A 23,741-nucleotide genomic window follows, 5' to 3' on the forward strand; every position below is an offset into this window, starting at 1 on the left:
ATCCACCTAATTCACTCTTCTTTGTGTGAACTGCCAGCACCAGAGTCCCTCTTACTAAAAGCTGTAGACTGCTAAAGAAACTTACCTTGGGGCTAGTAGAATTTAAAATTCCCTAAAACTACTTCTTCCTATTTTCTTTTTCTTTTTATTTTAATGCTCAGCTGGCCAAGGGCCCCAAAGCGCTCAGACCCAGCCCATCCCCCTGAGCCCCCCGCAGGCGAGAGCTATTTCTTCCTATTTCCTAAGTGGCCACCACACAACTGATTAGAGGGCAGCTCTTAATAAATAACAGAGATGTGGATGGCACTCTCTGAGAACGTTCCTCTGCCCCCTCCACCCTGCAGGAGTCCTTCTGTGAAATGAGGAGTCCTTCTCCCCTCTTCTCATAGCTTCAGAATGGAGATGGATTCCTACTCTTCAAAGGCAGGGCCTGTGACTCTCCCCTCTATCTGCATAGCCCAAAGTTAGAAGCGGGGTGAACTAGGGGACTCAACAGGATAGTCTGCATAACCCAAGGCCTAACCACTGCAGAATGCCCAGGAAGCCGAAGCCAGAGGGAAGGTGGGCCTCTTGGCTGGTCCTGAATTCATCTGCGAAGGGAATGGGGTGCTTGGGTTCTTAGCTGTGCAGCAGGTGGCACAGTCTCCTCTTCATTGGGAATCCAGAGGTGTCTGGCAAGCCTCTTGGCCACAGGCCTCCCTGGGGACCAGAGCTCTTTGAAGAGAAGAAAAGGTTCTAGGAACAAGCAACCTACTGCTCTTGATGAAAAAGTCAGGAGGGAAGAAAATGAGACTAACAGGAGCTGAAGAGAACTGTCTGTGGGCTGAAGAGAATGTTAATGGCTTTGCTTCTGAGCTTCAAAGCAGGAGCTGGGTGGGAGTGCACACAGACACCTACAGCTGTCACCTACAGAATACTTACCGAGTACTGAGGCTTGCAAACAATCACAGCCTGATTCTCCTGGATCAAGAAGCAACACTTGCTGAGACAGAGAAAAGAACTTTTGGGAGATCCTAGGCCTGGTTCAGCTAGTTGGGGTTTAACTTATCTATTCTGCATCAGTCAACAAATGAGATTCTCAGAAGAACTTAGGTGGTAGGAAAATGACTGGTGGGGTGAGAGCTCTCATGACACAAATCTGGCAAACACTTGTCTGTTTTCCCTGTTTACAAAATGGTAGCTGCTATGGACTGAATTGTGTAGGCTAAAAATTTGTATGTTGAAGCCCTAACCCCCAATGTGATGGTGTTTGGAGATGAGGCTTTTGGGAGGTGAGGTCATGAGGGCGGGGCCCTCATGATGGGATTAGTGCCCTAATAGGAAGAGACACCAGTTCACTCTCTCCCTCTCACTCTCCTTCCCCCACCACTCCCCCTCTCACCCCACCCTTATCTTGGACTTCTAGCCTCCCAGAACCGTGAGAAAACACATTTCTTTTGTTTAAGCCACCCAGCCTATGGGTAATGTTTTATATCAGCCCAAGTGGACTAATGCATCACTGTAGTGGATGCTGTTGGTACCTTGCCCAAATCCCTTTTACCTGGGCAGTGTATCTATCCTCAAGCTGCTGTATTGGGTTCCAGTGGCTCACAGATGCCCCCTTCTCCAGAAAATTGCTCCCAGTGGATGAGAGGCCCCTCTTTTAGCCAAGAAGGTACAATGGCCAGGCCAGCCCCTTTACCTCAAGGAAGGATCAGCTCTTTGGTGCTATTCATGCTCCTGAGTCCCCCCCACCACCACCACCACCACACATGGGATCAGGCTTAGGCCAAACACAAAGATGTGATCACATCCTTCTTTCCTACCCTTTCCTACTTCCTTCATTCTCTTTCTTCTGAAGGCATAAATCGTGTATGTAAATCATGTGACCTAAATCCTTTCACAGGCTCTGCTTCCAGGGAACCTGACCTAAGACAGCCACTTTCCTAAGTGGCAAAGTATTGAACAACCCAGATGACTATAGAGAACTTTGTGAGTACAGTGATGATGATCAATACCCAATGACAATGAGCATTGGGAACAACAGGCCCTATTCCTAAGTCCAAGAAGCATAGAGAAATAAAGGTTCACTGAGAAAGAAGATGAGGAGGGAGTATGTTCTAGCAATTGATGGCTCCTTCAACAGGCATCTGGCAGACAGGTGTGCTAGCAGGGGTGTAAATAGCCTTGTTAGCATAGAGCCACAGGCTGAAGTTCCATGGGTTTAACCAATAAAAGAAGCATCTTGACTGCAAAAGTCCTTGAGCCATGACTAAACAGCAGAGCCATTCAGGTAGGCCTGTGCTCGGACTGGGTGCCAGCTGTGTCCCGAGCTCCACACTCCCCTGAGCAGGGTCCAGAGAGGAGAAGCCCAGCACCTGCCCGGGGGAACTGCCTGCTCTATTGAAAGCCTTCAGGAACTCAGGGCTTGCCACCCTTCTACTATGTTTGGCTCAGCCTGTTGGCTTCTTTATGATGCTGTTTTGTTCTTGGGGGTTTCTTGTTCACTCTTTTTGTAATAGTTCCCTTTGATCTCCCTTCTTCTTCCTTTCTACCCCCTGCTTTCCTTTCTAATCCAGGCGTCACTATTAGGGCCTGTGAGATTCGATCTGGCTCCATTTTGAGAGGATGAGGGTGGATGCTTACATTCTTCTAGGCCAGGAAAGCCTCTGCAAGACAATCCCTTATTGTTTCTGGTCACCTCTTGGAGCTTAACTTTAGTGCACTGTTATGCTGAAAGCTCCCTTCCCACTAGCAGTGAGGATAGGGAGGAATGGAGTTGGCGAAGGGGCAGAGAACCCTTTCCTGCCATGCCCCTGGCTTATGCCTTGGTACATACATTTTGATAGTGGCCCCCAGGGAAAATGTATGATAGGGCACAGTATATGCTTATCAAGATGCTCCCAAAGATTTAGGGACATACCTCAAATATCCCTAACCTCTTTAGCAAGTACTTATTTGACTACTTCTAGAATAAGAGTGCCTCCTGATTCCTGTTCTCAAGATATCTGGAAACTTACGTTTAGATTTAGAGGTGAAAAAGAGAATTTTGGACAATTGCTACCCATTTCCACAACTTCTCTCCCAACATATTTTGTGGGAGGGAATAAGAGAGTGGTAGTATAAAGACCTTATCCTAGAAAGAAAACTGAAAGGCACCTATCTGTTTTCTTCTAGAACATCTCCAGCAAAGGGTAGACTGGCTTTGGGAAGACTAGATCCATGAGTTCAAATGATGCATTGGAGTATAGACTATCTCTGTTATTAATACTTGGCTTTGCTTGCTTCTGCTTCGTTTCATTCTTATACAGGCTCTCCACACATGACAGCAAGATGGCTACCAGCAGCCCTAAACCACTGCTACCCTTAGAACTCACTATCTGAGAAAGAGAGAAAATATGCATTTTTCTCATAGCTCCTGCAAAACCCCGGAAAGGACTGCGATTGCTCTGGTTTGCGTTATATGTCTTTTTCTGAACCAGTTGCTGTGCACAGAAGTGTTGAGTAATCTGATGGGGTAGGCCTAGATCATGGTCTTACCGCTGAAGTTGAGGGGAGGATCCTGCCACTCCAGAACCATTTGGTCCTAGAGTAACTAGAGAGACTGATCCTCTAAGACAGTGACATTTGGGGACAAACACATGTCTATTACAGCAACAGTCCTCGATCTTTTTGGCACCAGGGACTGGTTTCATGGAAAACAATTTTTCCACTGGCATTGGGGGGGGGTGGCAAGTGATGGGGAGCAGCTATAAACACAGATGAAGCTTCACTCACTCGCCCATTGCTCACCTCCTGCTGTGCAGCCTGGTTCCTAACAGGTCACAGACTGGTACTCGTCCATGGCCCAGGGGTTGGGGGCAGCAGCATTACAGCATACATTGTCTATTCACCATTTTGACTATACAGTACATCTAGCTCATTCAAATGAAATTGCTTAAGAAACACAAATTATGGGCTCAGCAGTTGTGAATGGTACTTTCCAGTCTCAGGTGTGAATAAATGTAAGCTCAGCATAAGAAAAAATCAAATCAGTCCAGCTAGTTTGAAGAGCTTTCTGGTCTTGGTATCCAGGGAACCAGCTGGAGGTGTTCCAACCATAAGAAAGAGGTGATCTTGCCATGAATCCAAGGATTGTGCCAGGAGGAGCCACCTGCTACACAGTGGCACTCACTTAATGTTTGTAGAATGACTTCTCTGAGAATGACAGGTCAAAGAGCATGTTAGGAGAAGCGGGAAGAACCAAGAACTGAAGGCAGACGCCTATGCTATACCAGAGTTCCACTCTTTGACCAACCATGCTCCCATAATTTGCCAGATTGTACATGGCTGCTATTCTAGGATTTTCCCATACTATAACTGAAGTTGTTATTTTGTTTTCATTCTAAACAGCTGGTGAAGTATAAGACTTACTAATAATTCATGATGGAGAACAGGACAGGTACCAGGTAGGAATGACCAGTGATGCTGGTTTCAGGGACAGAGTCTTCAGAAATAGGCAGTCTTTTTCTTAAGGGTGGCTTTTAGACTTTGTGACATTGTCGTAAATTATCACAAGTGTAGACAATTGTCATAGAGAAAGATTCCACAATTGGGGCTCTTTAACATTTTCTTGGGCATGAGTGGGTTTTGGGAGATGTGTGCTGACTTACCCACTGTCCTCCCTCCCACCTCTTCTTTGTGGCTGGTGACAGGCAGGGATCAGTGTGTACTGCAGAGAAGCATGTGGGTTCTCAGACCAGGAGCTGGCATTCAGCAACCAGGGGCTGGCATTCAGCAACCTGGCCAAAACACAATGCTACAACGAGGAAATGAAAAGATAAAAACCTGAGATATATGATGGGGGCTGCAGTTTGGAATAAATGGGTTCAGGACCTCTGCCCAGTCGGCTGAATGTTCTGGCAGCTGCTGCATTTAATAGACAACTCCATTAACATCTCCTCTCATGGGGACTAGGGAAGAAGTGTGTGTGTGTGTGGAGAGAAACTAAAAAGGCCCGGAGCTTTCCTCCATGACCTCTTGGAGTCTATTTACAGCTATAAATATGCCCTGTTAGCTTTTGTGGTTCCCCTAGTCTGTGTGCCCTGGCACGCTTTGGCAGCTGAGGTGGGGCTGGGAAAGGTAGCAATTTGGATGGGGTCGCAGGGGGCCTCAGATCACCTGTCTTCTCAGCCCCATAGGCTAGCAAGGATGAGAAGGAATATATCCTTTCCCCTTTGTAAGGAAGAAATAGTCAGTCCTGGGATTCTGAAGATAAAATGAGGGATTGGGGACGTCCTCAGAGGGATTCTGTGATGATGCTGGTAGATGAGCAGAGGGGAAGGAAGAAGACAGGACTCAGAAGCTAGGTCATGAGTGAGAAGAAACTGGTTGCTATTGCAGGAGAAGAAAAGGGACAGGTCTAAACAGGGAACAAAGGAAGCGGACAGCCTCATCATCTGCCTGACGGTTCAGCCCCTCTCTAGAGATGAGAGAATGAGCTGCCTCTTTCCATGGCTAATGAGTGAGAGTCAAAAATCTTTTTTTTTTTTTTTTTTTTGAGACAGAGTCTCACTTTGTTGCCTAGGCTAGAGTGAGTGCCGTGGCGTCAGCCTAGCTCACAGCAACCTCAGACTCCTGGGCTCAAGCGATCCTTCTGTCTCAGCCTCCCAAGTAGCTGGGACTACAGGCATGCGCCACCATGCCCGGCTAATTTTTTCTATATATATTAGTTGGCCAATTAGTTTCTTTCTATTTATAGTAGAGACGGGGTCTCGCTCTTGCTCAGGCTGGTTTTGAACTCCCGACCTCGAGCAATCCGCCCGCCTCGGCCTCCCAGAGAGCTAGGATTACAGGCGTGAGCCACCGCGCCCGGCAGAGTCAAAAATCTATCAGATAATTGTGCTGCCTGAAACTTCCAGAGTCCCTAGTACATAGAGAACACAAAGTTCAGTAACAAGAGACCACATTTTCACTGAGGGATTTTCACTCTTTGTATCTTCCCACGCCCCCTTTTTTTGTTTTTTTTTTTTTTGAGACAGAGTCTCACTTTGTTGTCCAGGCTAGAGCGAGTGCCGTGGCGTCAGCCTAGCTCACAGCAACCTCAAACTCCTGGGCTCAAGCGATCCTACTGCCTCAGCTTCCTGAGTAGCTGGGACTACAGGCATGTGCCACCATGCCCAGCTAATTTATATATATATATATATATATATATATATATATATATATATATATATATATATCAGTTGGCCAATTAATTTCTTTCTATTTATAGTAGAGACGGGGTCTCGCTCTTGCTCAGGCTGGTTTTGAACTCCTGACCTCGAGCAATCCGCCCACCTCGGCCTCCCAGAGAGCTAGGATTACAGGCGTGAGCCACCGCACCTGGCCCCATGCCACCTTTTAGCTGCTGTCAGACCATGTTAGGGCAGAATATTGAGCTCAGCCATGTCACAGCTGCTGGGGACTTCCCCAGAGGAGAGCGTGGCAAGAGAGGGCAGTGCAGCTCTGATCCTGGACTTTGCTCCTGGCGTATACCTGAACGCTCTCACCTGCTCGCCTCCTCTCAACAGTCACTTCCAGAGGCAAAGCTAGGTACTTGGCATGGTGCCTACCCACAAATCCACAGAACAGAGTATGACCAGCCCAGAGACAAGTTCTTGGTCAGATGAGGGCTGTGATTATCAGGTATACTGGCCTGACCCTGAGTCTTGGGTTGGGGGGGGGGCAGGGTCGAGGGTACAGTGGACAGGCCCCTGGCTGAGAGGTGAAAAGTGCTGGGTTTAGGTCTTGATTCTACCCTGCATAGCTGTGTGGCCTTGAGATATTGATAAGTTATGTTAGCTTTAGTTTTTTATCTCTAAAATGGGAATAATGCTTTCCTCAGAGTGCTGTTATCAAAATCATACAAAATCACTTTGTAAAATACTATATTGGTGGAAGGAATTATTTCCTTAATTTTGTCTCCCAAATCCAAAGGCCTCAGGCCGGGCATGGTGGCTCACACCTGTAATCCTAGCATTTTGGGAGGCCAAGGTTGGAGGATCACTTGAGCCCAGGAGTTCAAGACCAATTGGAACAAGAGTGAGACCCTGTCTCTACAAAAAAAAAAAAAAAAAAAAAAAAAAAAACATAGAAAAATTAGCTGGATGTCATGGTGTGTGTCTGTAGTCCCAGCTACTTGGGAGGCTGAGGCAAGAGGATCGCTTGAGCCCAGGAGTTCAAGACCAATTGGAACAAGAGTGAGACCCTGTCTCTACAACAACAAAAAATAATAATAATAGAAAAATTAGCTGGGTGTCATGGTGCATGTCTGTAGTCCCAGCTACTTGGGAGGCTGAGGCAAGAGGATCACTTGAGCCCAGGAGTTTGAGGTTGCTGTGAGCTATGATGATGCCACGGCACTCTACCAGGGGCCACAGAGGGAGACTTTGTCTCAAAAAAAACCCAAAAAAAAAAAAGAAAGAAATCCAAACGCCTCTCTTTGTGTGTGAAAGCTATTGGGTTCAAGGTAAATATCTGGAAGGGTATGTGGTGGAGTCAAAGAGAGAGGAAAAGATGAGGGGAAGTGTGTCCCCTATAGTCAATGAGGACATGACATGAGCCTCTTGAATAAACACTTGTTGAAGCCACTGGTTTGAAATACCTGAGGGCCTGATGCTGCTCTAATAAAGGGAGGGCAAACAGGGACAGCCAGAAAATGGGACTGCAGACATGGAGAGTGAGGGGCACATTCTGGACCAAATTGCTTGCTATGACTCCTTAGGCCTCAACCATATATTCTGGCTCCTCTTTCTATGTATCATTTCAGCTTTCATTCCCACTGCTAGCCATTTGGCCCATGTTGCATTCTGAATTTTCCAAAGAGAGAACCTGACCCCCTCACCTTACCTAGTCACCCTGGTTCAGAGCTATGGTTGGAGGCCTCAGGCTCTCATCATAGAACTCATGGTTACATAAGATAAAAATAGTAGCTCACAGGCAGGTATGGTGGCTTGGGCCTGTAATTTCAGCTCTCAGGAGGCTGAGGCAGGAGGATCCCTTGAACCCAGGAGTTCAAGGTTACAGAGAGATATGATCATACCATTGCATTCTAGTCTGGGCAACAGAGTGACAGGCTGTCTCTAAAAAACGTGTATATATATATATATATATATATAAACACACACACACATATATTCACACATACTATATCTATATCTATATATAGTATCTCAGATTTTTTGAGGGATTCCTGTGTACCAGGGAGAGTGCTAAGGGTTCTGCATAGCTTAACTCAGTAACATAATCCTCCACACAACCCTGGTAAAGTAGGTTTTTCCACATCGTGTAGATAAGCAAACGGAAGCACAGAGATGCTAGATAACTACCAAGTGGTGCTGCTAGGATTTGAATCCAGGCAGATTGGCTTCAGAGCCAGAGCTTGTAAGCATCTAGACTGCTTCTGAGGTCGGACTGTGGGGGAAGCTCTGTGTCTAAGCAAGTGTGGTGCGTGTGCAGGCGGTGTCCTTGATGCATGTAGTCCAGATGTGTCCAGCATCAACAACAGAATTCTAGCTGTTTTGTGACTGCTCTTTTGGATGTTGTGAATGGGTGTGGCATGAAAAAGGCTTCGTTGTCATGTAAGGTTGATAAACACTGAGGGGAGGGGTACATGGCCCCCATGACGGAGTTTCTTAAAATTATCTAAGCAGGCCGGGCGCGGTGGCTCACGCCTATAATCCTAGCACTCTGGGAGGCTGAGATGAGCGGATTGCTCAAGGTCAGGAGTTCGAAACCAGCCTGAGCAAGAACAAGACCCCATCTCTACTAAAAAAGTAGAAAATTAATTGGCCGACTAAAATATATAGAAAAAATTAGCTGGGCATGGTGGCGAATGCCTGTAGTCACAGCTACTCGGGAGGCTGAGGCAGAAGGATTGCTTGAGCCCAGGAGTTTGAGGTTGCTGTCAGCTAGGCTGATGCCACAGTACTCTAGTCCGGGCAACAGAGTGAGACTCTGTCTCAAAAAAAATTATCTAAGCAGAGAACTTTTTTTTTTTTAAACCAGCCTAATCTACAATGAACCACACCTAACCCTACCCTCTTCTCGACACCACCCAGCCTTCAGAAGTAATAGCAGCACCTTGGGTGGCAGCTAGGATTTCTGCAGAGCACAAAGTGTTTGGTGGCCAGTTGACTCAGATGGCAACCACAGGATGCTAATTAACCAAGGTCAGGCAGCTGCTAAGGTTCCCAGGCTGCATGAAGCAGCCATCCAACAAAATTGGGTTGGGTGGTTTATTTCTTGCTTTCATTTCCCCTGTCACTGCTCTTGTCTAGACCCTTTGTCAAGTGTGGACTGTCAAAATAGCCTCCCTGACAGCTGGTTCTCTCTTCCGGTCCATCCTGTACAACTGCCCAGATGGATCTGTCTTCTTAAAACACTGGTTTAGCTTGCCACTCTCCTGTCCCAAATGTATTAATTCAGATTTCAAGACTGTGCTGTTGGCCCTGGCCTACCTTACCTGCTCTCCTGCCACACACCCTACATTGTAGATGAAGCTGAATCATTCCAAAGCCCCTGTGTGCTCTGTCCACACTCCTTCCTCCCTCCCATTTCCTCCTGTCACAATCTCGTGTTCTCATTCATTCACTTATCCATTCATTAATTCTATGCCTATGTGCCAGGTCCTGTGCTAGTACAACACACACTCCTTGACCTCAGGGAGTCAAGATGTGCAGTGGAGTGTATTATGATAGAGGGTTTCATGAGCAGGTACACTATCCTTGCCTGGGACACAAAAGGCAGGTCGAGATAGTTTTCCTGGAGAAAGGACTGTTGACGCTTAAGGATGAAATGGTGCTGGTCACTTGGCGGCATGTGGCGTGTGAGAAGCTGGCCAAGGATGTGTTGAGTGTCTGGGTCTTTACAGGCTCTCCCCAACTTCCCTGTCCTCAGGGAGAATCTCAGGCTGATTTTGTTGACCTGCCAAAGACTCATGAGGGGACACTTGTACTCATCAGGAGAGTGGGGTCTGGGGCTACAAGGAGGACAGTGACTGATATGTCCCTTGCACCCTGTGGTTCAGGGGCCATCACCCCTCCCTGTCCCCAGCTCCCACATCTCCTCTGCGAGATACAGACATCCAAGCAGCTCGGTTGCCAGGGGCAACCCCAGAAGGCAGTCTCATTCCAAAGGCAGACACCAAGCCCCTACCCTGGGGCTTCATAGCCTGGTTCTGATAGACAATGGGTAGGTGGCTCCACTCAGCCAGTCCCCTCTGGGAAGTGATAGAACAGAGTCCGATAGGCCTTCTCACCACTCAGCAGGGCCCTGAGAAAGGAAAGGTGACCCACAAAACAGTAGATGGCATTTTAATCCACACGAATACTTAATATGAATAACATAACCTTGTTTTTCTGAGACACAGCCTAATTTATTTCAGGCCTCAGGCTTAGTAACTTACCATTGACAAGCTGCAGGCCTGGTGCATGTGTGTGTGGGCCTACAGCGCTAATGAGACTGTAGAAATAGTGAGCCTCTCTCTCTCACGGTTTTCCTGCTCTGTTGAAGCTGTCCTCAGATAAGTTTCTCCTTTTCCTGAGCTAGGACTTGTGATCTGGGAACGTGGGCCCTACCCAGGGAGGAAGGCAGAGTACGCAGGCTCCTTGCAAGAGAGAGCACTCCTGCTGCAAATGACATGCCACCTGGCTGGTTCACCAAGGCCCCCTACTTCTTTCTCTTGTTCCTGCTGTCTGACTGTTTAAATTGCCTGCTGCTCTCCCCACAAGGAGGGAAGCCTGTGCTATGTAGAGTCAGAACACCAGGGTTTCAGTGTCTGCTCTGTAACTTGGGCCATATAGTTAATCACCCTAAGCCTCAGTTGCTTCACCTGTGAAATGGAAACACCTGCCCACCAAATCACAAGGTTATTGTAAATATCGAATGAGATAATCGTTGAGAAAGTGTTTTGGAAACTGTAAGCAGCAATAAAGAGGGAGAAGCAGCAGCAGCTATCAGTTGTTGAGGCGTCACTTTGCCAATTGCTATCCCTTTATTTACATTGTCTTTTAATTAAGATATCATTATTATTATTCAGATCCTCCCAGTCCTTTAAGACTCAGCCCTTACAGTGGCTCACGCCTGTAATCCTAGCACTCTGGGAGGCCCAGGCGGGCGTTTTGCTCAAGGTGAGGAGTTCAAAACCAGCCTGAGCAAGAGCGAGACCCCTGTCTCTACTAAAAATAGAGAAATTAATTGGCCAACTAAAAATATATATATAAAAAAATTAGCCAGGCATGGTGGTGCATGCCTGTAGTCCCAGCTACTTGGGAGGCTGAGGCAGAAGGATCACTTGAGCTCAGGAGTTTGAGGTTGCTATGAGCTAGGCTAACGCCATGGCACTCTAGCCCAGGCAACAGAGCAAGACTCTGTCTCAAAAAAAAAAACATAAATAAATAAGACTCAGCTCAAAATTCCTGTGAAAACTTCTTTGACAGTTCTTGCTCTTGCTCTCTGAGCTAGTTTGCACCATCTAGGTTAACTTACCAGTATTTCACAAGTTCAAGTTCTCTCTCCCCAGCTGTATTATAAACCCCTTCAGGATAAGGACTAGGTGCTCTATGTCACTTGCCTTCCATAAGATACTGAACACATAGTAGATGTGGATAGAAAACTTGAGATTGAAAATGTCTGGCCACATAGCTGTTGCATAAATTGAGAATTCCCTACATTTCATAAAATGAAGCTGCAGGTGGAGAGCTAGTTATTTCTCTTGGTCTTTGCCATCTGGGAAGGACCCATCTGCTCAATTCAGGTTTATCGTCATCACCTTTACAAAGCCTTTACTAAGCTCCTGGACGGAGAATTCTGACTGCAGGACATGCCTCTAGAAATGCTAATCATATTACCTTCATGTCCCCTTCTATACTCTTGTCCTGCTCCAACTTTTCTCTATGCTCAGAAAATATATGCAGGCATATACAGATGAAATCTATCATTAAAAGACAAAGTGGCCCCTCTCTAAGACTCAAGAGGATAGCAAGGGAAGACTAGAATTAGATATCAGGAATGACTTTCCACCCACCCTAGTGTGGACTCAGGAGGAGGGATATCTGAACACAGTAGAGCCTTTTATTTTATTTCTTTTTTCTTTTGCAGCACATATCACACCTGGGAAGATAGCAGAGCCTTTAAGAGCAGAATCGTCCTGCTTCCTAATTTCTCTGCAATTCATGTCAAATCACTGCCCTCTGGCCCAGTGTGCCCCAAACACATGAGCCTCCTTTCTCATCTGAGGACCTGCCACCGCAGGTCTAGCTTGGGGCCTTTGTAGCAGCTGTTCCCACAGCCTGGAAGCTGCTGCTGAGATCACTGCTTAGCTGGCGCCTTCTTATCCTTCAAGTTTTAGCCTAAATTACAAATCTTCCTAGACCTCCCAATTTAAAATAGACTCTTTGGGGGCAAAAACATAGACTATACGCATGTACTTGCTTTCGTATGAATACATTTCCCTGGAAGGATGCACAAGAAATTAACATATGTTGCTTAGAGGAAGAGAAACCAGACAGCTAGGACACAGGGCAGGGAGAAAGACTTCTCAAATTTCCTTTTCTATTTTTCTAAAAATGTAGACTCATTAAATATATTCTCTATTGAAAGAACTAATTTAAAAATATAAATAAAAGGAGAAATATTAAGTAGGCCCCTGCTGAGCCTTCTTTATTTACTTTATAAATTTTATTTACAAAATAGACGGTGAGCAGATTTGGCCCACAGGCCATAGCTTGCTGATCTCATCCGAGCTGTATCAAATAATCTGATCTGATATGCATACTGGCACCCATTATTGGTTTACTGATTTCTCTTTTTTTTTTTTTGAGACAGAGGCTCGTACTGTTGCCCAGGCTAGCGTGCCATGGCATTAGCCTAGCTCACAGCAACCTCAAACTCCTGGGCTCAAGCAGTCCTCCTGCCTTAGCCTCCTAAGTAGCTGGTACTACAGGCACCCACCACCATGCCCAGCTAATTTTTCCTATTTTTAGTAGAGACGGGGTCTCACTCTTGCTCAGGCTGGTCTCAAACTCCTGAGCTCAAGCAATCCTGCCACCTCGACTTCTCAGAGTGCTAGGATTACAGGCGTGAGCCACCATGCCTGGTCATGAGTGAGTGTTTGAATGAATTATGTTTGTCTGGGCTGAAGGGAAGAGCAGTCCTATTTGGAGGGAGATAAAATGAGATAAACTTTTGGTGGCAGACCCTCCAGGAAGAATAATCTCTATTTTGGTCACCCTCAAGAAAGTCCAACCATAGTTTTTGCCTTAAAGAGGAGTTGCTCATGCCTGAAAGCATATATGAAACTGAGTTCCTGTCCTCCTAGGACATGTTCCAGATAGTAGAGAAACTAATGGGTTCACCACTTTTCAGTTCAAGAAGAAGAAGAAAAAAAAATACTTTATACACACATGTCTAGGAGAGACCTCAAAGCCTGGGGAAGCTGTTCAATTGGCAAGTTGGGCTTTGCAGACTAACAGTCGCCCACCTGAGGGTCTGAGGCAGGGCCCCTCAAACTTTTTAAACAGGGGGCCAGTTCACTGTCCCTCAGACCGTTGGAGGGCCAGATTATAGTTTAAAAAAAAAGTATGAACAAATTCCTATGCACAGTGTACATATCTTATTTTGAAGTAAAAAAACAAATGGGCAAAAACACCCGCATGTGGCCCACGGGTCTTAGTTTGAGGACGTCTGGTCTGAGGGAACAGGACTCTCCCTGCCAGAATGACATGGGTAACAGGCAAGACCTGGGAGGGGGAGGAGCTGGGGAAGATCAGAGGAGGGAGTTTGGCACATTCCAATTTAGGCAGCACATCGCCCTGAACAAACAGTCTGCATCACCATGTGCTTATTCATTTAAAAAATGTTTCTGAATCAACATATTCCTTCCTGTCCGGGGCTGGGCTTTTTGCAGCCATGCAGCACACTGGCCAAGAAAACGTGGGGTCTTGAAAGAGAAAGTGCTTTAGAGGAATCACCCATGCCACCAGGCCCTGCTTTCCACTGCTTGGAAGACAAGCAGAGGGTCCTGAAGCCCAGGCTGCCCTACTTTTGTTTCCTTGGAAGAAAGTCAACAGGCAGATGCCTCCTCTTCTGCCTCCCTCAACACTATCTTCCCCACCAGACACGCTTTCCTGCTCACACAGAGGGTTCCCAGTGGCACACTCTGGAGAAGCAGTGGAAATGACAAAGGTTCCCAGTTACCCAGGCATGAGGGTGAATCCTGGCTCCTTCACTTGCTAGTTGTGTAATCTCTTTCTTTTTAGAGATGGGGTCTTGGCGGGGCAGCGGTGGCTCACGCCTGTAATCTTAGCACTCTGGGAGGCCGAGGCGGGCGGATTGCTCAAGGTCAGGAGTTCGAAATCAGCCTGAGCAAGAGTGAGACTCCCGTCTCTACTATAAATAGTAGAATTAATTGGCCAACTATACCCTAAAATCAAAGTCTGGAAAAAGGAAAAAAAAAAAAATTGGCCAACTAATATATAGAGACAAAATTAGCCGGGCATGCTGGCGCATGCCTGTAGTCCCAGCTACTTGGGAGGCTAAGGCAGAAGGATCGCTTGAGCCCAGGAGTTTGAGGTTGCTGTGAGCTAGGCTGATGCCATCGCACTCACTCTAGCCTGGGCAACAAAGTGAGATTCTGTCTCAAAAAAAAAGAGATGGGATCTTGCTGTGTTGCGAGGACTGGAGTGTGGTGGCTAGTCACAGGCACGATCATAGTGCACTCCTGGGCTCAAGCAATCCTCCCTCAGCCTTCTAAGTAGCTGAGACTACAGGCATGCCATCATGTCCAGCTGTAATCTTGACCAAGTCATGTAAAATCCCTGAACTGCAAGCTTTCTCAACTTTTTCTGCAACACTTTGTGGAGTTATTTAAATTAAGATAAGATTATATGCGCAAAATACAAGGATTATAGTACATGCCTGATACAGAGGATTTGGGGAGAGAGGAAGGCAGTGTACTCGCTCACGAGTAGCTAGCTAGAACTGAGTCCATCTTAGACTAGAAGCTTGCAGCTGAGCCCATAACGTCTCACCTGGTATCCCCACACTGCAGGGAATGCCCTTTTGCCTTTCTTGACTAGCTTGGCAATGTTGGATGGTCTGGTTCTCAGGCATATCACTTGGCTGCTTCTCCTGAGGCTTTGAGAGAGCCCTGAAAGGTCACTGGGTCCTTTCTCCTTCCTTTATGTAGCAGAACCTCTCACTCAGACAAGCCTGAGGCCTCTGCCATCAGCTGAGCCTGAGGGGGCACGGCCACAGCCTGCGGGCTATAGCCCACTCTTTCCCTACCCCCTGCCCAGGACTGTGTCTGTGGGTGTGTGGCTGGAGCCCCGGGTGGGGGCATGGAGTGAGGGAGCCGTGAGGAGGAAGTTGGGCAGTCTGCTGGCACTGTTGCTGGCACTGCCACTGCCCCTGGTGTTCTCTCCGCTTAAAGTGCCAGGTGACACTGGAGTCTGTGCACCCGAGACTTGCCATTCTCGTACACCACAAGAATGCTCAGCGGCCAGGAGGGGGACGAGAGACCACAGGAGGGGGATCCGGGGCATCCATTGCTTTGGGCAGATCTGCGCCAGTGCGACTCGGGGTTTCCCGCCCGAGTGTCCGGTGTGTGTGTCTGTGCCACCCTGGGGGGGGTGGGGGGAGGTGCACGATGCTCTGGCTAGTGAGAGGGTCAGCACTGGGGGCTTCTAGGACTTGTCCCCCCCCCAATCTCCACCCTCACTGTTCCTGGATGGGGTGGGGGCTGTAACTCAGCCCGAGGCTCCCCAACTGCACTCCCCTCCCCCAGCCCGCCAGCCGCTCACTCTGTCACAACAAGGAGCTTTGGCAGAAAGGGAGAGGAGCGTGGGTGCTGCAGAGAGAAAAACACCCCAGAGTCTCAGTAAAATGGCAGGAGACATGCCAGCACCCAGGGAGCAGGAGCCTTCTGCTCCTCACAGCCTGCACTGCTGGGCCGGGGTAGCACTGAGATTTCCTTTCCTTCCTTCCTCCTTTCCTTCCCTTCCCTTCCCTTCCCTCCCGGCCCTGCCTGATAATCAGGGAGGGAAACCTGCAGTGAGGGAAGAATGGGAACAAAGAGATGCTGTTCAGAGGGACCGTTGGATTTTTATGTAACCACCAGAATAGACAGTTCTGGGCTCTGCTTGCTTTGGGCAAGGTGGTTTGTGTGTGTGTGTGTGTGTGTGTGAGTGAGAGAGAGAGAGAGAGCGAGCGAGAATGTGAGTGCATTGTCAGTATGTGAGTGCCTGTGAGTGTGTGGGAATATGAGTTTGTCTGTGCGAATGTGCCTGTGAATCCGGTGAGTGTGTGTGTGTGTGTGTGTGTGTGTGTGTATGTGTGTGTGTGTGTTGGGAGGCAGCAAAGATAAAGGCAGATAGAACAGAAAGAAGCAAACACAGTGCTGGTTAGATATCTGCCTTGGCTAATCCACACGTGAATAATTGAAAATTGACTAGTATTTGTACAGTAGGTTGGCCATTAACCAATATTGTGCAGCATTAGAATAAAGATGTGTAAAAGGGAAAACCTCAAGATTGACATTTTTTCTTCATGCTTTTGAAATTAGGGCATTTCATTTGGGCAATGGCTCCTTCTCTATAGGGTAAAAACCTCGCTTACTCAAAGCTCAGAATACAGTTTCATGATCATTTCACCTAAGTAAGGGCTGGAGTTTATCTTAGTGCTATTTGCTTATAAAACATTTGAGTTTGTAAACCAGATCCCAAAGGGAATGTTTATCCCACTCAAGAAAACAAGTTACTTTCACCTCTTTGACGTATTTATTTACATTCCAACAATGTTACTTATAAATCATTTCCTTCTAGCAATTCATTAAAGCAACTCCTAGAAGCAATACTTTAAAAAAATAGCAGGGCTGTATTTTTTTATTTAAAAGCCTATAATAAATTTTAATAGTTTATCTGATTTCTTGATGTCTTTTCATATATGATCATAATAACTTCTAACATTTATTGAATGCTCATCACACACCAGGCATTGCATTAAATGCTTTACATACATGCTCTCATTGGTCCTGTTATTTTATAACTAAGGTGTAGAGAAATAACTTAACCAAAGTTATGTAGCTATTCAGTGCTAGGGAATAACTTACATTCAGGTTTTGACTCCAAAGCCCAGGCCTTACCCCATATGCTCAGTTGCATCCCTCTATATTTACTGCCCAAGATGTCAAAGCATGCAGCAAGAGGAATGACTATGTAGGTGCCTACGGAGGGCTGTCCCCAAAAACCTTGGCTCCTGGTCCACACCCAGTGCCAAGTCCAGTGTCTGGGCATCATGGATCAGTCCAGCTCTGAGATTATAATTCCTGTTGTTGGGATGGGGGTATAAATCCGGCTGTTTTATGACACCTGAATCTCCTTGGGATTTTTCAATTCTCTCTGGACAGCAGATTTCTGTAGGATCATCTCTGATAGATTATACCTGGGACATTGGCGTGAGGTAATCTGTAAATGCAAAGCACATCGTGAGGTATGTATTCAGCACTGTGATGACCAGCCCAGTGGAGAATGAGCTCAGAAGGTTGTAGGAAGAGTGCAGGACTTTGAAGAAGGGCAATGACCCAGAGCTCCCTCTGGAAGGGGCAAGGAAGAGGAGGCAGAAGGAGAAAAGGAAGGTGATGGGAAGAGGTCAAGGAGGGGGAATGTGAAGGATGTGTGACTGACTGGAAGCATGCAACCAGATGAATAATGGAGAACAGCTTTATTACTTTGACTTTTTGAAATAAGAACTGGTTTATGAAGGTGGGGAGGGAGCAGCCTGGGAATAAATTAATTGAGAAAGGAAATTGAAGACATCATTTCTGCTCTGCTGATGAGCAGATGTCAGCATGCCCCTAGCCTCTTGCTATATTCAGTGCTTTTCTAGAGATAAATGGTGGAGCTCAAAGAGGTTCCAACAGGGCCTGTAACTCTGAGGAGCCAGGATATTTAGGTCACAAGAAAAGAGAACTGGAAGTTAGGGACCAGGTTTCTAGTCTCTGAGGATTTTTTTTTTTTAACATGAGCTATTTCCCTATTACCAGTGGATTTAACTGCAAAGCTAAAGGGAGATCAGACAGAAATTTATAAAACATGAAGTTATAAGATGTTGGGATTCTCTACCAAGATGACCCTAGGAATAGATTTGTTGGGAGATCTGGAAGGGAAAGTGTTGGAAACATCTTCACCAAGCCATTGAGAAGCCTAGCAGGGCAGACAGTGCTTGAGCAATCCGCCTAAGGCCTGCTCTTAGAAGCCAGGCAGGGCCAGAGAGCAGGGGGGACAGGCAGTTGGGTCAAGAGCTAGCTGAAGAGCGCTAGAGAGGGAGCCCGGATCGGCGACCTAGCCTGGAAAAGCGGCCCGTTGTGCTGAGAGAAGTTCTCTGTGAAAATTCACTCCCCACAAGGGGAGATAGGCAGAGTGTGCACTCAAAACCAGGCATCCTCAACACAAATTTTGGGGATCTCCTCTGCATCCGAAGGGAATTATTTACTAACATTTGGAAGAAATGGACAAAAATCATAACTTGATGGGTTAACCATGATCTGCAGCCTCCTTTTGGGCGTACAGACTTACTAGCACAGGGAACAGTTTTGCCCCTGGGGTAGCCTCCGCTGACTCAAAGTCTATGCAACACAAAATCTTGCCTCTAACAGACGAGACTGAGAGCCTAGAATGGAAAGAGAATTTAGGAGGTGCCATGAATGCCAGAAACTTACTTCCAGGATTCTAATGGACCAGAGACTTGGATTCTGCTATTGAAAGCCTGGTCCATGAATAGTGCTGGAATCAACTGAGTACTTACTAAGTAATTTTGGGGGTTATATGGGGGATGCAAAAAAAAAAAAAAGAAAAGAAAAGAAAAGAAAAAGAAGAGATTATCAGGCTGCTCCTACTCTTGAGGAAATGAATGTTTTTTCTAACAGGATTGGCCCCTTCCTCACACCCCTTTCCCCCTTCCTTATTTTCACCTGTGTGATCATTCATCTCCATACGCTCCCTCCTCTTTTCTTGTTAGCTTCCTTCTCTGGCTCTTTCCTGCTTCCTTTGGTCACTTTTCTCTCGGAATATCTTTGTTCTCTCTCTCCCACTTGGTCTTCCCTAACCCCTGAGTATTTTGTGTCTTGGTTTTCCCAGCACCTCTCCTGCTCTGGGATGGTGATAACCTACCTGCACTGCGGGCTCCAGGTTGCTATAGAGCTCCAGGGAAAGTTAAAGTTCTGTGATCTTGCAAGTGTGTCTGGACTTGGATGGGCACAAGTATTCTTGATTTTTTTCAGAATTTAGAAACTGCTTGAATGAGTAAGTGATTTTGGGGAAGGGTGAGTGAGCCCTCAGAAGAGCAGGTGACAGGCTGAGACTATCTGGGTCTGATGTCGACCTCCAGTCTCCTCTCCTGTGATGCAAGTTAATCTTCCCTGGTTGATGACATTCCTGGGGAGAGGATTCAGGACAATGGAGTTCCTTTTGGAGGATCTGTCTTTAGGCAGATAGGGAAGTTCAGAGAAAGCCCCTCCCTGCATTTGCTTTCCCCTAATTGCCCTTGTTTGAAGTCCAAAGTGGCACATTTTTGGGTGGCATTTCCTGAACTCCTTCAGAGCTCATCTGTCAGAAGGCAGGTGGAGCCTGGGTCAAAGGAGTCTTAGCCATGCCCAAGTTGTATTAAAGTTATGAGTCAACAAGCACATCCTGGCCCATTTTTTTTTTCTTTCAGTATAATGGCTAAAAGAAATTAATGTGGAATTGATAGAGGGTGACTCATTAAAATTTTAATAATAATTAGGAACAAGCAGAGAAAGACCATGGGGAAGGATAGTTTCATGGGCGAGATCATATGTTTTCCCACATTTTATATTTGGCGAATGTGTAGGAGTGATTAACATACCCAGACTCTACTCACTTTTCAGCTACAACTTCAGTTTCAACAAAAACCTAAATTTGAAGCCCTCAACCCAGACTCTGTTTCCCCTTATTGACCACTAAGGCTGCTGTTGGTACTCTTGGCATTAATGGATTCAAGATGGGGGTAAACGGGTTTGTATAAGTGACTTTGTGGGTGAAATGAAACCTGAATTTTTCATGCCCTTCCTCAGCACTGCCTCAGGCATTAAAGGTAAGGAAGGCTGCACTTCTGTTTTGGTCAGGGAGTGGAGTCATCTCAGACCACTTTTTATACCCTATGGAGAAGGAACTGTCAACCTAAATAACAAACAGAGAGAGGCTCTCTAAAAGAAAAGATATTTATTTGGGAAGAGAGCATTGCAATGGGAATGTGTGTGTCATAGTAAACTATGTATGTATTCAGGGAGGTAAAGGAAGACAAGGAGTTTTAAAGGAAAAGATGAGGAGGATTGTTTTGAAATAACTATCCTCGGCTACGAAGATCAATAACAAGGGCGATGCCAGTCTGAGCTTGGACAGACAGTTGCTGGGCAGATGTCTTTGCAGAAGTATTTTTTGTGTAAGGTTGTAATGGCTTTTATGCAAGGCTGTGAGTTTTGCAGTCTTTTGGGATTTTTGTTGTTGTTATCAGGCATACAACATGAGAACCCTCTCTTCATGGTCTTCCCTACCTGTTTGTCAGGGTTTTCTTAACATTAGTGACTCCATTTCAATTCTGACAACTTTTTTTTTTTTTTTTTTTTTTGAGACAGAGTCTCGCTTTGTTGCCCAGGCTAGAGTGAGTGCCATGGCGTCAGCCTAGCTCACAGCAACCTCAAACTCCTGGGCTTGAGTGATCCTTCTGCCTCAGCCTCCCGGGTAGCTGGGACTACAGGCATGCGCAACCATGCCCGGCTAATTTTTTTTTTTTTTTTTTTTTTTTTTTTGAGACAGAGTCTTGCTTTGTTGCCTAGGCTAGAGTGAGTGCCGTGGCGTCAGCCTAGCTCACAGCAACCTCAAACTCCTGGGCTCAAGCGATCCTTCTGTCTCAGCCTCCCAAGTAGCTGGGACTACAGGCATGTGCCACAATGCCCGGCTAATTTTTTCTATATATATTAGTTGGCCAATTAGTTTCTTTCTATTTATAGTAGAGACGAGGTCTCGCTCTTGCTCAGGCTGGTTTCGAACTCCCGACCTCGAGCAATCCGCCCGCCTCGGCCTCCCAGAGAGTTAGGATTACAGGCGTGAGCCACTGCGCCCGGCCCTAATTTTTTATATATATATCAGTTGGCCAATTAATTTCTTTCTATTTATAGTAGAGACGGGGTCTCACTCTTGCTCAGGCTGGTTTCGAACTCCTGACCTTGAGCAATCCGCCCGCCTCGGCCTCCCAAGAGCTAGGATTACAGGCGTGAGCCACAGCGCCCGGCCAATTCTGACAACTTTTACAGAACTTAAATTTTACTTCCCCAATCCATAGTTGTCTCTAACTCTGGACTGCCCAGAAAGGAAGGGGGTTAGTTGGTTGGTTCATTGTTGTTGTTGTTTTTCTTTCAGTCATTTATTCACAAATAATACCAGACACTGGGGGTATGAGAATGAAAAAAGTCATAGTACCTGCCCTTCAAGAGCCAGAGTCTTGGCCGGGCGCGGTGGCTCACGCCTGTAATCCTAGCTCTCTGGGAGGCAGAGGTGGGCGGATTGCTCGAGGTCAGGAGTTCAAAACCAGCCTGAGCAAGAGCGAGACCCCGTCTCTACTATAAATAGAAAGAAATTAATTGGCCAACTAATATATATAGAAAAAATTAGCCGGGCATGGCGGTGCATGCCTGTAGTCCCAGCTACTCGGGCGGCTGAGGCAGCAGGATTGCTTGAGCCCAGGAGTTTGAGGTTGCTGTGAGCTAGGCTGACACCATGGCACTCACTCTAGCCTGGGCAACAAAGCGAGACTCTGTCTCAAAAAAAAAAAAATAATAATAATAAATAAATAAATAAGAGCCAGAGTCTTAAAAAAAAAAAAAAAAAAGAGCCAAAGTCTTGGCCAGGCATGTTGGTTCACGCCTGTAATCCCAGCACTTTGGGACGCAGAAATGGGAGGATCACTTGAGGCCAGGAATTTGAGACCAGCCTGGGCAACATTGTGAGACACTGTCTCTACAAAAAATTTAAAAAATCTAAAAAATTAACGAGGTATGGTGGCATGCGCCCGTAGTCCCAGTTACTGAGGAGGCTGAAGTGGGAGGATAACTTGCACACAGGAGTTGGAGGCTACAGCGAGCTATGATCAGGCCATTGCACTCCAGCCTGGGCAACAGAATGAGACCCCGCCTCCAAAAATTAAAAAAAAAAAAAGAGCCACAGTCTTGTAGGGATGTCCTTGGGAAAGGGATAGAAATCATAATGCAGATCCAGGTTGATAAGTGCTATTATACACATACCGTATGACCTCAGAGAAGAAAATAGCCAACATTACGGAGGGAGAGAAAGACGCTTTAGCAGGATCTTCTTCTTCTTTTAATCAGGGAAGTTGAGACAAATGGCCGGATCTTCTTTTTTTCAGACAGAGTCTCACTCTGTTGCCCGGGCTAGAGTCCCATGGCGTCAGCCTAGCTCACGGCAACCTCAAACTCCTGGGCTCAAGCGATCCTCCTGCCTCAGCCTCCCGAGTAGCTGGGACTACAGGCATGTGCCACCATGCCTAGCTTATTTTTTCTATATATTTTTAGTTGACCGATTAATTTCTTTTTATTTTTAGTAGAGAAGGGGTCTTGCTCTTGCTCAGGCTAGTTTTGAACTCCTGACCTTGAGCGATCCTCCCGCCTCAGCCTCCCAGAGTGCTAGGATTACAGGCATGAGCCACCGTGCCTGGCCATGGCTGGATCTTCTTAAAGGATGAGTTAGGAGTTGGCCACTCCAAAAGGAGGGAAAAGCAGATTCCAGGCAGAAGGAAGCGAAGATGAATAGACACCAAGGCCCTGGGGGAATGGGAGAATGAGACTTTTCCTATGAGTAGAGGGCTAGTGCATCCTGAGCTGTGGGGGTCTAAAAAGGGGACTAGGAAGGGAGGTGGAGAGCAGTGGTGAAGGGGTTGGGGGTGTACTCTGCTGAGTTTGGACTTTCTCCCATAGGCAGTGGGCAACTCTTGAAGATTGTTAAACAAGGGGGTAGGATAATCAGATCTTTGCTTCACAAAGATGTCACAGAGTAGAGTTCAGTAGAGACAATTTGTTCTAGGTCCCAAGTACAACAGAGCTTAATATCTGTTTCCTTTCCCAGTCCTCAAATAGGAATTGCTTCTTTCCTCCCTTCTTCTCCTCCATTCTTCCACAAACATGGTGAGCACTTATCATAAGCCAGGCTTTGGGTTAGGTACTGGGAATATACAGATGGATAAATACCACTCCCTGCCTAGAGGAGCTCACAGGCCCGTTACGCTCTTCCCAAATTCCATGTGACGGTAATTCACAGTTCCATTTTACTATCACTAGAAAAAGCAAGGACAATATAGTGAGCCTTGGCAGGGCATGGTGTCTCACACCTATAATCCTAGCACTCTGGGAGGCTGAGGCAGGTGGATCGTTTGAGCTCCGTAGTTCGAGACCAACCTGAGCAAGAGCGAGACCCCATCTCTACTAAAGAAAAAGAAAAAAATTAGCTGGACAACTAAAAAAAAAAAAATATATATATATATAATTAGCTGGGCATGGTGGCACATGCCTGTACTCTCAGCTACTTGGGAGGTTGAGACAGGAGGATTGCTTGAGCCCAGGAGTTTGAGGTTGCTGTGAGCTAGGATAACGCCATGGCACTCTATCTGGGGCAACAGAGTGAGACTCTGTCTCAAAAAAAAATAGTGAGCCTTTA

The 23,741-nt window shown here is 46.5% G+C and overlaps 1 long non-coding RNA gene across 1 annotated transcript in view; it reads left to right on the forward strand.

Annotated features, from left to right (window-relative positions):
- The window catches only part of LOC105862645 (uncharacterized), a 51,224-nt gene that overhangs the window by 13,374 nt on the left and 14,109 nt on the right, over positions 1 to 23,741 (forward strand). The window lies entirely within an intron of this gene.

The sequence above is a fragment of the Microcebus murinus genome, chromosome 21, assembly GCF_040939455.1.
Source record: "Microcebus murinus isolate Inina chromosome 21, M.murinus_Inina_mat1.0, whole genome shotgun sequence".
NCBI classification, from domain to species: Eukaryota; Metazoa; Chordata; class Mammalia; order Primates; family Cheirogaleidae; genus Microcebus; species Microcebus murinus.